Raw genomic sequence first — 14,913 nt, 5'->3', positions numbered from 1 at the left:
ACTAGATCTGTTTCCTTGTAGAACATTTAGTGCTGGTAGCACTTGTGTGCTACAATAATTGCTACAAGAAGTCTGGTAAAATGCTAGACTAATAAGCTAGTATAAGTGTGGGAAAGGAGAAAACTAGTAGCTCTAAGGGAAAAATTGAAGAGCAGGCTCTGGCACCACTCAGAAGCTTGCAAACAGTCCTGGATACAGCAAGTCTGTATCTGGACTAGACTAGTTACAGGAAAGGTGGGAAACAAGACCAAACTTGGGCTTTTAAACTGGAAAGTTGAGGGAGATGGAAAACCTGCCCAAAAGGCCAATAAACCACAAATCTGGGCCAGAAACCACTCCTCCTGTGGTAGATAGGCTACCTAGTGCTTACCACTCCCACTGATAAGCTAGAAGGATTCCCTCCAACACAGAAAGGTTTGGGGGCTCAGGAGCTTACAGTCTTGGACACAGCAAATCTGTATCTGGACTAGACTAGTTACAGGAAATAAGGGAACAAGCAAAAACACAAGGTTTTAAGCCATAAAGTTGAAAGATATGGAAGAAACTGCCCAAAAGGCCAATAAACCACAAATCTGGGCTAGAAACCACTCCTCTTGTGGTAGATAGGCTACCTAGTGCTTAGCACTCCCACTGATAAACAAGAAGGCTTCCCTCCAACACAGAAAGGCTTGAGGGGGCTCAGGAGCTTACAAACAGTCTTGGATACAGCAAATCTGAATATGATCTACAGTTACAGGAAAGGGGAGAAACAAGTTCAAATGCGGGCTTTTAAATCAGAAAGTTGAGAGTGATGGGATAACTGCCCAAATGGCCAATAACTACAGTTCCTAGGCCAGAAACCACTCCTTATGTGGTAGATAGGTTACCTAATGATTACTACTCCCACTGATAAGATTGAAGACTTCCCTCCAGCACAGAAAGGCTTGGGGACTCAGGAGCTTACAAACAGTCCTGGATACAGCAAATCTGTATCTGGACTAGACTCATTACAGGAAAGGGGAAAACAAGGTTAGAATTTTTTTTTTTTTTTTTTTTTTTTTGTTTTAGTAAAGTGAAAAAGGAGAAAGCTGGAATAGAAGTTAATTCAAGGTTAAGAATCTAAGTGGGCTGGCCTTCACAAATGTTCTCTCTCTTTTAGGTAGAATGAACTAATGACACTAGACTGGGAGGAGTGTCCCAGATCAAATATACAGTATGGGCGGGCAACTGCAAAGCCACCAAGTATAAGAACAAGACAACAATAGGGAGGGGGGTAGGAAACTATTACAGCTACTAGCTGTAGCCACTAAATGAAAGTTTAAACAGATAAAGTAGGAAGGAGACTCTAGAGAATGCTTTTAACTGCAAACAAATCAGTTATGTAATAACCTGACTAGAACACAAAAGCCTCAAAAAATCAAAATCGCACAGAAAAGCATGGATAGAGCATTCACAAACAGAAAATACAACTCTCAGTATGAAAAAGCAGCTTACAGTTAAATAATTCTGTAAACATGCAACTAGAGTAATGAAACAGTATCTAGCAATGAAAAATACAGCTAAAACAGTATAAAACAGCGCAGGCCAGTTATTTTACATTAAGAGGGTTCGTGGTCTGCACTCTTGTGGGAGGAGAGGCTGGACTCTGCCCTTCTGAGCTGGGAATTTCTGATTAAAGGCTTATAGTGCATGCATATCTGAGCTGCTTCTTACTGAAGTTGGTGTGCCTTGTTTGCTGTGGCATAGACTGGATTCGGGCCTGCTGGATCTAGCTTTGTTTGTGTAACTTGAGCACTAATCCAGACATTCTCTAAAGTATTCAATTGTATTTATTACTGCTTGGTTGTAACTTGATTAAAGTGCAGCTATCATTCTAAGTCTTTTGGATTAAGCACTTGGGCTTCAGACCAGTTGTTTTACATTAGGAAGGTTTGTGGCAAGCACTGTGGTGGCAGGACAGGTAGCTTTCATCCTTCTAAGTTGGGAACTGCTGATTGAGAGCCCAGTGTCCAAGTGTATTAGTTCTGGTTTAGGCACTTGGGCTTCAGGCCAGTTATTTTACATTAAGGTTTGTGGTCTGCACTCTTGTGGGAGAAGAGGATGGACTCTGACCTTCTGAGCTGGGAATTTTTGGTTAAAGGTTTATAGTGCCTGAATATTTGAACTGTATCTTACTGAAATTGGTACACCTTGTTTGCTCCAGGCCTGCTGAATCTAGCTTTGTTTATATGCTTGTTGTTTGTTTGCTTGTTATTTCCTTGGAAGCTAATTCCACCTAATACGCGGCTTCTCTGCGCTTCTGTGGATCACTAGTGATATCTGCATTGCTTACTGTACTTATTTCCTTGTTTCACTTGAAAGAAAGTTACTGTTTGTCATTTTTGCATTTAGTTACTTGTAACACATTGCACTCAAGTTACCTGGCACTTGCTCACTAAAGCAATTATATAAGTCAGCACTAAAAATTAAAAGCACTACACCCTCACTCCCCACTGGCCCTTGTTTTCAATTAAGGAATTCCCAGTATTATTCTAGCATGTCCAAAGGTCAGTTGTCAATCTCCTCTCTGGTCCAGCTGGTGAATCTGGGAATCTTGAGGCAATGTTATAACTGCCTCATGTACACAGACAACCCTCTCCTCCTCCCACATAACACAAATACTTGCGAGAGATGCAGCTATTTAGCCAAACTGGAGGCTGAGCTCTCTCAACTCAGGACTGGCAAGACCAGACAGGAGGAGAAGGCAACTACACACACCACAAAACCAGCCTCACATAATGCTACCACACCACTGAATCAAACACATAAACACACAAAGACATACTCGGGGGCTCTGAGTAAAAATTTACCTAAACAGCAGAGGCCTCCAAAGCAGACACCCAAACAACTGCTACCTCAAGACACCCCACAAGCAACACATAAACCACAAAAGCAGTGTGCAAAGCAGTCACAGCCCTTAAGGCCAAATACAACACCAAACATACTTGTCATAGGTGACTCCATAGTCAGACACACATGCGTCCTACTCACCAGGCTGAACAAGGACAGCGTCACAGTAAGCTGCCTATCGAGCTAGAATCCGCCACATAACACAAGCACTCGGGTCACTCCACGGCAAGTACAAATATGACACAGTCATTGTCCATGCTGGTGTGAGCGACCTGAGGCGTACCTCCCTGGACTACATGAAAGAGACATAGAGGAGCTCTCTGATTATGTAGCCCAGGCAGGTATGACCTAACCCTGAGCAGTATCCTTCCTTCACCAAGAATGATGCCACAATATAGAGACAAGATGATCAGCTTTAACAATTGGCTTAATGTCTGGTGTCATTCAAAGGGGATCCAGTGTCTGTCTGCCTGGGATGACATGCTTGACAAGCCACGCTGCTTCGAGGCGGCTTGCACCTGTCACCCTGGGATTCGGATATTGGCTAAGGCTCTTGCCACCCCCATAGTGCCTTTTTTAGGCAAGGCTCAAATTCTAAACCTACCACCCTAGAAAACAAAAATGGGAAGAAACTGAGGCTAATGCTGCTCAATGCCAGAAGTCTAAATCTCAAAATGCACTTTCGAGGCCCTTTTCAGTATGGAGAACATCGATGTCTGTGCTGTAACTGAAACCTGGTTCAAGGCTCCTGAGAGCACCCCGGCACTATTAGGTTTTACCTCATATCATGTGTTCTGGACCCAAAACCTGGACCACACCACAAAAGAAGGGGGTGTATCCATATTCATAAAGGATACCCACACCTCCAGGTTGGTGGCAATGCACGAAGCTTCGGAAACCATCCAGGTGCAACTAACCATAGGCAAAACTGCTCTACAAATTGTAGCATGCTACAGGCCACCCTCTCAAACTCAGGAACCCCACACAGCCTTCCTGAAGACACTGGAGAGTATAAATGTATCTCCATACACCATCATATTGGGTGACTTCAACTACCCGAATATAGACTGGGAACATTACTCAAGCCCTAACTTTCTAGCCCAACGGTTCCTGGAGTTCATAAATTCAAATGCCGTGGAACAGCTAGTCACTGTTCCCACGAGAGGAGAAAATATACTAGATCTCATTATCACAAACATGGGGACAAAATGCTCCACACCAGAAGTATATCCCTCATTGGTGAGATCTGATCATAAACTAATCTCACTGGAAATCCACATCCCCCCCCACCCCAAACAAAAAGACCACAGTGAAGAACTTCTCTAAAGCAAACTTCACACTACTCAAGACTGGTGTGGTATCCTTCAAGGCCCCTGAGCCAGTGGAAACCACAACCCAAGCTATGGAAGCCCTTACAAAAGACTTCTATGAACACCTCCAGGACTGCATGGATCAGGCAATCCCAAATAAAACCAAGACTCTTTCCACAAAGGGCAAACGTCCAGTCTGTGGACCCCAGCCATTAACAAACTTTACAATAAGAGGATAAAGCTATTACATGATAGAACAAAATCCATAAAAGGGAAGTCACCCCTGATCATTATTAGTAAAAAAATATGAGCACTCATAAAATTAACTAAGGCCAATTTTGAGAGAAAAATTGCCATAGATTCAAAGGACAATCATAAGGCCTTTTTCAGCTATGTTAGGAACCTGGGTGGAAACTCCCAGATATGCTCAGAATTAGTCCAAAATGATACAAAAATCACTGAACCCACAGACATTGCCAACATACTGGCAGACAGGTTCAGTGCAAACTTCACCCCTCCCCCCCAAAGAAGAGATAACTATCCCAGCAGAGTGTAGCCTCCCAGACATCTCAAATGCGCAGGTGAAAGCTGCTCTCTCTAAAGCTAAAAACACAGCATCAATGGGACTGGATGGTGTCCCCGGCTGTGTGCTACACGAGCTAAATGAGGAATTAAACCCGCACATAAGGCAGCTGTTTAATCTCAGCCTTACCACAGGATACGTACCCAAGGAGTGGCGTACAGCAACTGTGGTCCCACTCCACAAAGGCGGTGCCTCTACGGACCCTGGTAATTACCGCCCCATAAGCTTAACAAGTCTAGTCTGCAAAGCTATGGAGAGGATCATAATGGAGCTCATAAACAAAGATATAGAGGACTTGCAGACATTGGACCCGACCCAGTTTGGCTTCGTCAAGGGAATATCATGCCTTTTGAACTTGGTCAGCTTCTTCGAAACAATCACCAAGGCTATTGATGAGGGAAAGGCAGTCCATACAGCCTACCTTGACCTTGCAAAGGCTTTCCACACAATACCCCACTCGGGTATTGTAGAAAAACTTACCAGCTTAAATGTAAACCCATATGTCACAAGATGGGTTGCAAACTGGCTTAAGGACAGAACCCACAGGGTTAGAGTTGCTGGCGCTATGTCAGACTCCAAGCCGGTCACAAGTGGTGTCCCACAGGGCTCGGTCCTTGGCCCCCTATTGTTCGGCATCTACTTCTCAGAAGTACAGGCCAACATGGGAGGACTTTGGCTGACAAAGTTTGCAGACGACTGCAAACTGGGCGCCATAGTGGAAAGTGCATCGGACACGGATATCCTTCAGAAGGGACTCACGGAAACAGATAGCTGGTGCCAGAGCCATGGCCTGAAGTTAAACGCCAAAAAATGTATAGTCATACCCTTCGGGAAAAACAAGGTAACCCCAAGCTACCATATAGGTGGCAATGGGGACCCAGGTTGACAGTGGCCTTTCTTTTGACACTCACGTTGCTAACGTGGTTAGAAAGACCTTCTACATTGCCCACCTGATCATGAAGGGATTCACATCCAGATCTAGTGAGGTCATTGTTCCCCTGTACTCTTCACTTATCAGACCAATGATCGAGTACAATGCCCCATTCAGGATGTATCTTGCCTGACATCTGCAGCAATTGGAGAGACCCCAAATGTTCCTCACCAAAAGGATAAAGGGACTCCAAAATCTGTCATATGCTGCCAGATTGAAGAAACTCCAGCTCTATTCAGTCACATACCGTCTGCTCAGAGGTGACATGTGCCTGACATACAAGGCCATGTCCAACCCGGAATTAATGGACATGCTCCACCTCAAAAAATCCAAATCCAACAAAACCACTAGAGCAAGCGACTTAAACCTTAGCACGGATATAAATAGGACGTGCTGGAGGGATAGATTTATCACTCAGAGACTCCCTATGCTGTGGAATAGAGTCCCGGTCCATGTGAGGCAGAGCACCTCGCTGGCTCTGTTCAAGAGAAATCTTGACCTGTGGATGGGAGATCGTAGGTTTACCCCGGGAATCATCTCTGCGTCACTGCTGGACAGAGGCACAACAAACTAATGGGCACAGTATTTTTTCATATAAGGGGTGGTGTAAGCCACAAAAATTTGGGCTAGGCTTATAAATGCCTTGGGGCAGATAGCCTAGTATAAACCTATGAACCTATAAATGCAGTTAAATAGTAAAAAAAGCTTTATAACAGTGCAAAATGTAGTAGATTAACTGTATAGCACAATTATAAGCATTGTGGAAGTGCAATTCAATGAAATAAGTGTAAGAAATAACTTATCCTGCTCTTGGAATCTTAAGGAATTTCTGTTTAGTCTCAGTAATGAATCACAATCCACAGCCTGTTTAATCACTTGGCCTCCAAACCACTTATTTTACATTTGTGGTGTAGATTCTTCTGGCAGGAGAGGATAACCCTCAACCTTCTAAGCAGGGAATTGCTGGTAGAAGGCATACTGTGTCTGTTATTCTGAAAATGTCTAAGTCTGGGTTAAAGCACTTTGGTTCCAGACCACTAATTTCACACTAGAAAGGTTTGTTGTCTACATGCTTGGAGTATTCTACTGAGCTACTGCTTTATTTAAACTATTTGTTCTGCTGTTGTGATTGCAATTGTCTGCACTTTGAATTTTTAGTACTTTTGCATTTTATACCTCCCCCATGGTGACATTTTTTAGGCAATGTCAGAACAACTAAATCCCCAACATAAAATAAAATCCATTAGAGACAAACTGAAGGTTATGCTGCTTAATGCAAGGAGTGTAAATCAGAAACTGCACTCATTGGAAGCACTCCTTACCTTGGAAGATGCCCATGTCTGTGCAGTCACAGAGACATGCTTCAAGGCCACAGAGAGCCCCTGGCCATGCAAGGGTACAATGCCTTCCACACCTTCTGACATCAAAACAAGCATGAAAGAACCAAAGGCAGAGGTGTATACATCTTCATTAAAGACAAATACACATCAAGACTGGTCAAGCAGTATGAGTCCATAGATTTACTCCAAGTCCAACTAACTGTAGGTAAAACCCCCTTCCATATCACTGTTAGTTGTAGGTCCCCCACCATGAAGCACGAGAACCAATCTGCCTACATGGACCTACTTACATCACTCACTATACAGCTAAACACCTTGGTCATGTGTGATTTCAATTATCCTTCCATCAGTTGGGAGTCATATATAAGCACAAACACACTCATCCTAAGGGTTCTGGACTTTGTTAACACACACGCTCTGTAACCAAATGTCTGCACCCCCATAAGGGGCTCAAATGCCTCAGATTTAATACTCACCAACATAGAAGGTCTCTGCACTAACCTCTGTGTGTTGCCCTCACTGGTCAGGTTGGATCAGAATTCAGCCTCCTTTAAATTAACGATCATACCTGACACCTCCTCAACAGCAGAAAGGATGAAATATTTCTCCAAAAGAAACTATAGCCTTCTAAGAGATGTTATAAATAGTTGCAAAACCCATGCTTCCACTGTCAGTAATGACTGCTATACAGAGGTGCACAGAAATGGCCTCTATAAACAGCTATCCAAATATATAGACTCAGGTGAACTTAAATAGATGAAAACAAGGTACTCATAGAAAAACAAGCCAACCTGGTGGGCATCATGCATAAATAGATTATACAACAAGTGGAAGAAAGTAATGTTTAAGAGCAACAGGGAACTGAATCAGCAGATGAAGGACACCCTCCACAGCTTGAACAAGCAAAGTAGCTATCTTGTACAGTCCTATAAAGTCAAGTATGAAGCTAAACTAGCATCCCTAGCTAAAGATAATCAGGAGGCATTATTTAGCTATGTCAAAAATCTAAAACTGAAAGGCCAGCTTTGTGCCAAACTAGTAGTGGTTGATACCACTCATACTGACCTTGAGGACATCACCAACCTGCTAGCAAACAGATTTGGGGCAAATATTACCTTCACTGTCCCCACCAGACATACCCCATATCTGTCAGCAGTCTTCTATCTAGTATCTCCAAAGAGCAGGTCATAATCTGAGTCTCCATGGCCCAAAATACAGCCTCTATGGGACAAGATAACATTCCAGTCTGCCTACTAAATGATCTTAAACAGGACCTAGCAGAACCAGTTGTCATGCTGTTCAACCACTGTCTAAGTACTGGCTTTGTCCTAGCAGAGTGGAACACTGCAATATTAATTCTCCTGCACAAAACGGGTCTGTCATCTGACACTGGGAACTATAGACCCATTAGCCTAACCAACCTTATCTGCCAGGCAATGAAGAGAATAATCATGGACCTGATCAACAAAGACATAGGTGACTTTCAAACTCTTAATCCCCGATACAATTTAGCTTCATTAAGGGTAGATCATGCTTATTAAACCTGGTGGCCTTCTTCAGGAAGGTCTGGAAAACTTTGGATGTAGACAAAACACTACATACAACCTATCTTGACTTAGCCAAAGCTTTTGACACAATCCCCCAGTCAGGCATCATTAAGAAATGCACACAGGTGGGAATTAACTCAAATGCCACTAGATGGGTAGCCAACTGGATTACCGACAGAACACATATAGGCAAAGTTGGTGATTCCACCTCTAGCAACAGACCAGTTACCACTGGTGTACCACAAGGATCTGTGCTGGGCCCCCTGGTGTTTGGAATGTATTTTTCAGAAGTCCAGGGGAAAAGAGATAGCCTGTGGCTTACCATGTCACCAATGACTGCAAACTGGGTACAATCATTGAGTTCCCCGAAAAATAATGACATACTACAAAAAGGCTTTACACAGACAAATGATTGGTGCCAAAGCCATGGAGTCAAAATAAATGCAAAATAATACATTATCATCCCTTTCAGGCAAAGGGGAAGTCACTGCTCATCCAGACTCTGCTACACTTTGCTGTGAAGGAAAGGTTAGTTTGCTGTTATTTTTTGTATTTCTGTATTGCCTTTCTATATTTTGAATACTGTAGTTTGTTTTCTTTACCTTGTGTTTTGCTTGCATTCTGTTTAACAGCATATTAAAACTTCAAAAGAGACCACAGCTCTCTCTGTTCTGAGTCAGGCAGAATTTTTCTCCTCCCTCCCACCCATTTAAGTTGTCTTGTTAAATACCACTGTCTTTCTAGTTGCCCGCCTCTTATGTTAATCTGACCATATATCTCATTTCTCTCTACTTTCACTGGCTTATGTGAGTAATCACAAAACCATCACTTTTGAAATCCACCTTCAATTATTTAAATTTATTGGCCATCCTACAGTATTTCATAGTACTAAAATACAAAAGTAACCACCCCTTTCAGTCCATCTTGCTGTTTTAAAAATAGTAACTCTCCACTAAACCTTAACTTTTTAAACAGGTAAAACTCAAGTTACCTACTTTCATATCTAACTTCTCTAGTGCACACTGCAGAGTGCATTCTTTTCAATCTTACCTTTAAGCATCCCTGTTACTAGCACTTTCTCTTATACCTAAAAAGATCATCTCTACTTGACTCCAAGTAGACTTTTCTCTATCTGTTAAACCTAGCACTTGCTCCTACAGTACTTATTACCTTGATACGGCACTCTTATACTTAGCACCCCAAAAGGCAAACCCCATTTCTCGGTCCTCCGTCCCCGGAATCTCTTTTAAAGTTTTTGTCTAGTCCTTATAGCATGTCGAGCGATCAGTTGCTAGTGTCCTCTCCTGCTCAGCTGGTGAACCTGGGAATACTGCGGCAATGTTACAATTGCCTCATGTACCTGAACAACCCTCTCCTCCTCCCACAAAACACAAATACATGCAAGAGATGCAACTATAAAACTGGAGGCTGAGCTCTCTCAACATAGGACTGGCAAGCCCAGTCAGGAGGAGAAGGTTACCACACACACTATAGACCCAGTCTCACATAGTACCATCACAACCTCAAATCATACACATAAACACACAAAGACATACTCGGCTCTGATCAAAAACCTACCAAAACAGCAGAGGCCACCAAAGCAGACACCCAAACAACCACCACCTCAGAACACAACACCTGCAACACATAGACCTCACAGTCAGAGTGTCAAACAGTCACAGCCCTTAAGGCCAAACACAATGCCAGACACACTAGTCATTGGTGACTCCATAGTCAGACACACTGGCGTCCGCTCACCAGACTGAGTAAGGAGAAGGTCACAGTAAGCTGCCTGTCGGGCACTAGAATCCACCACATAGCGGATGCACTCAGGTCTCTCAACAGCAGGTACAAATATGACTCAGTCATTGTCCACGCTGGTGTAAGCGACCTGCTCCTTGGACTACATGAAAAGAGACATTGAGGAGCTCTCTGATTATGTAGCCCAGGCAGGTATGACCCTGACCTTGAGCAGTATCCTACCTTCACCAAGAATGATGCCACAATACAGTGATAAGATGATCAGCTTTAACAATTGGCTTAAACTCTGGTGTCATTCAAAGGGGATCCAATGTCTGTCTGCCTGGGATGACATGCTGGACGATTCGGATATTGGCAAAGGCTCTTGCCACCCCATAGTGCCTTTTTAGGCAAGGCTCAAATTCTAAACCTACCACCCTAGAACACAAAAAGGAAAAACTAAGGGTAATGCTGCTCAATGCCAGAAGTCTAAATCTCAAAATGCCCTTCTCAGTATGGAGAACATCGATGTCTGTGCAGTGACAGAAACCTGGTTCAAGGCTCCTGAGAGCACCCCAGCACTATCAGGTTTTACTTCTTATCATGCGTTCGGCCCCAAAATCCGGACAATACCAAGAAAGGAGGGGTATCCATATTCATCAAAGACACCCACACCTCAAGACTGGTGGCATACGATGCATCGGAGACCATCCAGGTGCAATTAACCATAGGCAAGACTGCTCTGCAAATTGTAGCATGTTACAGGCCACCCTCACAAACTCAGGAACCTCACATGGCCTTCCTGAAAACACTAGAGGGATAAATGTATCACCAAACACCATCATACTAGGTGACTTCAATTACCCTAATATAGACTGGGAACACTACTCAAGCCCAAACACCCTAGCCCAAAAGTTCCTGGAATTCATAAACTCAAATGCCATGGAACAACTAGTCACCATCCCCACAAGAGGAGAAAACATACTTGATCTCATCATCACGAACATGGGAGCACAATGTTCAACATACCCCTCACTGGTGAGATCAGATCACAAACTAATCTCGCTGGAGGTCCTCATCCCACCCCACCTGAAATAAAAGACCACAGTAAAGAACTTCTCAGCCGACTTCACACTTCTAAAGACTAGTGTGGTCTCCTTTAAGGCCCCGGAAAACAGTACTCAAGCCGCTGAATCACTTACAAATGCCTTCTACCAGCACCTGCAGGGCTGCATGGATAAGGCAATCCCAAGCAAAACAAAGACTCTTTGTACCAAAGGCAAGCGTCCACTCTGGTGGACCCCAGCCATAAACAAACTCTACAACAAATGGAGGAAGCTACTACAAGATAGAGCAAAATCCTTAAAAGGTAAGACACCCTTGATCACTATAAGTAAAAACTAAGAGCTCTCATAAAATCATCCAAAGCAAATTTTGAGAGAAAAATAGCTAAAGACTCAAAAGACAATCATAAGGCCTTCTTTAGCTATGTTAGAAACCTGGGAGGACACTCCCAGATATGCTCAGAACTAGTTCAAAATGATGTGAAGATTACTGATCCTACAGACATTGCCAACATACTGGCTGACAGGTTCAGTGCAAACTTCTCCCCCTCCCCAAAGGAGATATCTATACCAAGCGATTGCAGCCCCCAAACATCTCCAATGCCCAAGTGAGAACTGCTCTCTCCAAAGCAAAACACAGCATCCATGGGACCTGATGGTGTCTGTGTGCTCCACGAACTCAGCGAATTAAACCCACAGCTAGGACAGCTGTTTAATCATAGTCTTACCTCTGGATCTGCAACTGTGGTCCCACTCCACAAAGTGCCTCCACCGACCCTGGAAATTACCGGCCCATTAGCTTGACAAGCCTTATCTGCAAAGCCATGGAGAGGATCATAATGGACCTCATAAATAAAGACATAGAATTTGCAGACTTTGGATCCATCCCAGTTTGGCTTTGTCAAAGGCAGATCATGCCTTCTAAACTTGGTTGACTTTTTGAAACAGTCACCAAAGCCATTGATGAGGAAAGGCAGTCCATACAGCCTACCTCGATCTGGCGAAGGCCTTTGATACAATAGGTATCATTGAAAAACTCATCAGCTAAATGTTAACCCATACATCACAAGATGGGTTGCAAACTGGCTGAGTGACAGAACCCACAGGGTCAGAGTTGCTGGCGCCATGTCAGACTCAAAGCCTGTCACAAGTGGTGTACCACAGGGCTCAGTCCTGGGCCCACTCTTGTTTGGCATCTACTTTTCCGAAGTACAAGCAAACACAGGAGGGTTATGGCTGACAAAGTTTGCAGATGACTGCAAACTACATCTGACACAGATATCCTTCAGAAGGGTCTCACAGAAACCGATAACTGGTGCCAGAGCCATGGCCTAAAGTTAAATGCCAAAACAAGGTTACCCTAGCTACCAAATAGGTGGCAATCCACTGAGTACAGAAGAAGTTATCAGGGTCCTGGGGACCCAGGTTGATAGTAGTCTGTCATTCGACACCCATGTAGCTAAAGTAGTTAGGAAGACCTTCTACATTGGCCACCTTATCATGAAGGATTCTCATCTAGATCAAGGGAGGTCATAGTCTCCTATACTCATCACTCATCAGACCAATGATTGAGTACAATGCCCCATTCGAATGTATCTGACCCGACACTTGCAGCAGCTGGAGAGGCCACAAAGTTCCTCACCAAAAGGATAAAGGGTCTCAAACATCTGTCCTATGCTGCCCGACTGAAAGAACTCCAGCTCTATTCAGTGCTTGCTCAGAGGTGACCTTTGCCTAACATACAAGGCCATGTCAAACCCAGATTTGATGAATATGCTTCACCTCAAAAATCTAGATCCGTCAGAGCCACAAGGCGGAGACTTAAACCTCGCTGGAGGATAGATTCATCACCCAAAGACTCCCTATGCTGTGGAATAAAATCCCGGTATATGTGAGGCAGAGCACCTCGCTGGCCTTGTTCAAGAGAAATCTTGACCAATGGATGGGAGATCGCAGATATAACCCAGGGATTACCTCAGTGTCACTGCTCAACAGAGGCACAGCAAAATAATGGGTATAGTTCCCCATACTAAAAACTATGGGCTAGGCTTGTAAATGCCCTCGGGCAGATAGCCTAGTATGAACCTATGAAACCTATGAAACCTAGAATATTAACAGTACCCCCTTAGCTGAAAGCCTGTGGTGAGAGATTTGGGAACGCAGGTTGACAGCAACATTAACTTCGATCACCACATATCCACAGTGATAAGGAAGGCCTTCTATGTTGGACATCTCATAAGTAAGGGCATCACATTCACAGTTAAGGATGTTACAACCTCCCTGGACTCATTCCTCATCAGACCACTAATAGAGTACATTGCTCCCTTCTGTTTGTACCTTACCAGACACCTGCAGAAGCTGGAGAGACCTGAGAGGTTTCTCACCAAGATAGTTCATGACCTGTAACACATAACTTCCATGGACAGACTGAAGGCCCTGTCATTGTACTCTGTATCTTATAGGCTGCTGAGAGGTGAATTGTGCCAGGCCTACAGAGCAGTCTCAGACCCCTGCCTAATAGAAATGGGACAAGATTCACTCACTCTAAGAATCTTTATGTAGCCTGCAACATTACCCGGACATGCTGGAGAGACAGATATGTTTCCCAGAGATTGCCACTTCTCTGGAAAAAATCCCAATTCACATAAAACAAAGCTCCTCAATGACCCTATTGAAATGTAACTTAGCTGTGGGTGTGTCATCCATGTCCCTCTTGGATAAAGGTAGTCGGTGATGACCATACATTTGCACTGCAAATATACACCATACAAGATGGTCAATAAGGGAACACTGGTATAACATGGCTAGGGTTATCAAGGCCCTAGAACCAATAGTCTAGTAATCTCCTATAAACCTAAGGTGATGTCTGCTTGAGCTCTAGGCCAGTATCTGATCCTGTCCTGGTGGAATGGTTGTATATGCAATAATATGATATAGCTGATTACATCAGCATTGTCTGTTGAGCATATGGTTATAACAGTGTCCCATATGCTGGTGTAAAAGGATCTCTGTAATGTCAAGTAACACCTCACACACAGTTGACTGCAGTGAGAAGAGAACTCTTACCTGTCTAAATACACAGACTACAGAACACATAACATTATGCAAGCACCATGGCACAAATCTGCCTTTTACATGTCTGCAGGTTAACTTATAGTTGATGCCATCAACAGACCATGTGGGAGACAAGATTATGGAAGGGCTACATAAAATGGATGTGTAGGCTAGTGCAAGTATCAAAAGGCTAGCAAGCCATGCCACTAGAGAAGTAAACGTAGCACACCTCTTCTGCTGATTAGAGACACACACACTCAGTTGACTATAGTGAGAACAGAACCCCTACCTATCTAAGTACAGAGACTATATAATACAGTACTCTATGCAGGTTTCAGAGTACAAGTCTAACTTTTACATAGCTGCAGGTCAACTTACAGTGGATGCCATCAGCAGTGCATGTTGGAGAGAAGAGAGTGGGATGCCTGCCTGAAATCGATGTGTAGGCAGGTACACGTATCAAAATACTGTCAGTT

Source organism: Protopterus annectens, chromosome 8.part0 (assembly GCF_019279795.1).
Source record: "Protopterus annectens isolate FY-2018-M chromosome 8.part0, PAN1.0, whole genome shotgun sequence".
Classification (NCBI taxonomy): domain Eukaryota; kingdom Metazoa; phylum Chordata; order Ceratodontiformes; family Protopteridae; genus Protopterus; species Protopterus annectens.
This window is presented reverse-complemented; position numbering follows the sequence as displayed.